The sequence below is a fragment of the Nanorana parkeri genome, unplaced genomic scaffold (genome assembly GCF_000935625.1).
Source record: "Nanorana parkeri isolate BGI_ZX_2015 unplaced genomic scaffold, ASM93562v1 scaffold1425, whole genome shotgun sequence".
Lineage (NCBI taxonomy): Eukaryota > Metazoa > Chordata > Amphibia > Anura > Dicroglossidae > Nanorana > Nanorana parkeri.
In genome coordinates this window covers 276,142-278,597 of record NW_017307693.1, presented here as the reverse complement: position 1 = coordinate 278,597, position 2,456 = coordinate 276,142, and the positions used below count along the sequence as shown (strand labels likewise).

Here is a 2,456-nt window from a genome sequence, read left to right as displayed (position 1 = left end):
AAACACTAGATAATGCAGATAGATAAAAAGACAAAATTATCTGCGTTTTTTTAAACCTAGACTTTAAAGATAGATATCGATTTTTTTCCCTTCAAATCTAAACAATATTTAGAAATATACATATAAATAATAATAAAAAAATAGATAACAGGGAAACAGATAATTATGTAAATAGATTGTTTTTAATGAGACAGCTGTGAGAGGTTTTTTTTTAAATTTAAATCCTAGACTTTATGGTTAGACAAATAAAAAGAATAGAAAATACTATAAAGAGGCATATAATGAAAGATAGATAGATAGATAGATAGATAGATAGATAGATAGATAGATAGGAGATAGAATTATGAGATTTGTAAAGCTTGTATTATTTAATAATTAAACCTTTTGATTCGAAAGATACATAGAAATAGGAAACACTAGATAAATAGACACGGGCTGACTTACAAAAAGAAAAGAGAATCTTCAAAAACATATTAATGTGTGAATATTCACTTCAATTATCCAATCATGTGAAAAGCATCTGCACATTGATTGGACGTGCAAAGTAAACAGGAATTTATTTGCCTTTTAGGAGGTTAAATGACGTGAATATTGGACAATTTATTGTGTGAACATTCTCAACTCTTAAATAAACCAGCCTGGAGCAGATGTTGATCAGGCAGCGGATGTCCCCTGTACATTATTGGGGGTGTTCAAAGTAAGCAATCATCTGCTTTTTCCATGGCTGGATAATTGTGAAGATTCACACGACTTGTTTAGTAAATCAGCCTAATCTAATTATTACATAGAATGTGCGCTTTCTACTGAATAATAATAATAATGATAATAATAATTATGATTATTGTTAATATTATTATTGTTGTTAATATTACTATTATTACTGTTATTGTTATTATTATTTTTTTTATTACTGTTGCTATAATTTTTATTATTACTGTTATTATCATTATTATTCGGTATTATTATTATTACTATTATCATCATTAGTATTATTATTATTTATTTTGTGGGGTGGCCCATGTTTGAGCCCCTGTAGCTCAGGGATTTTAACCATTTCCGGAGCATCCAGCAGGCTGATAAGAGGCGATGTGGCCCTTCTGTCTGCAATCAGGCAGCTTCCTCTCTGTTCTCAGAAGTTCAGTCAAAACTTCACAAACAAGTGTAAAATCCCTGACTGCGCCCTCCATGATCCCTCCTAATCCCTGCAAGGGCTAGCAGAGCCCACAGGAAGAGGAGACAGTCTCAGGCACCTTCATGTCATGTCTACAATGTCCTTCACACAGATTTGTATTTTCTTTGTAATTCTCATTCATCTTTCACCTGTGTAATCCTTGCCTTCCCCTGTCAGCTCCTACAGGTCACCTGGTTATACCTTGTACCCCTACATGTGTATAGAATGCCCCCCCACCTTTTATAACTGAACACTTTCACTTGTTACAATATGTTATATACATGAGAGTTGGGTTACAAAATATATATACATAACATTCACTTTGCAGAGGGCACACACTCTACTCCCTCAGAAAATCAATCCCCATTGTTTAGTGTTTGTAATATTTGTATTTGCTCATTTAATTAAAAACAATATTCATCGGCAACCCCCCAATCCCCCCCCCCCTCAGGTGCAGATTTCCCAGGCTGAGCGATTATTAATAAAGGTGATCCCTGGTCAAGCAATATACAGAAGAGGAGCTGAGTCAGGGGAATGGAATCAGGACAGGGAATAAAAAACAACCAGCAAGTTCTGATGCATTTCGGATAACTTCTGCTGCAGATGGACTACTGCGCTGTAAGAGCACGCTGGGACTTGTAGTTCCATACAGGTAAAGTACAAGATTCTTATATGAAAGCAGTGATGCGGCACACTTTCTGCACTGCACTGGTTAACCATGTAAACTCCTTCCTCCTCTATTACATCACATGCTAGTAATCCGAGGATTTGAGGATTAGAATTTTGCAGAAACCTCTTAAAACATCTTTCCTGCAGGACTGTCAGATCCATCGGAGCCGAGCAGCCAATCAACGTGCAGCTTTTTAAAGAGTTAAACCTTTACCTGAGCTATCTGTCTGCTTTGTCTCATTCCCTAATTCAACTTTATTTTGATTCGTCCCGCCTGTCACAGCTTGAAAAAAACCCTCGTTAGTCTACAATGGATACATTTTAATTTAGGGAAGGAATAATTTGATTGTAAATTTGTAACGAGCGAGAGAGAGACGTATAGATGATAGAAAAATAGATAGACAGATTTCATTTCTATTTATATAAAGTTTAAAGAAAGAGAATAAAAAGTAAAGTAAATGTGGAAAGAGTAACAGTATATATGCATTAATTAAAATAGAATTATAGATAGATAGATAGATAGAAAAAAGTGAAAAGAGCATTATCTACCAGTTATTCATATGTAAAACAATTTTAAGGTGATAGAGGAAGGTAGCTGATGAATTATATATATATA

At 34.3% G+C, this 2,456-nt stretch overlaps 1 protein-coding gene across 1 annotated transcript in view; it reads right to left on the bottom strand.

Moving 5' to 3' along the window:
- SOX7 (SRY-box 7) overlaps positions 1–2,456 on the bottom strand; it is a 5,099-nt gene that overhangs the window by 1,692 nt on the left and 951 nt on the right. The window lies entirely within an intron of this gene.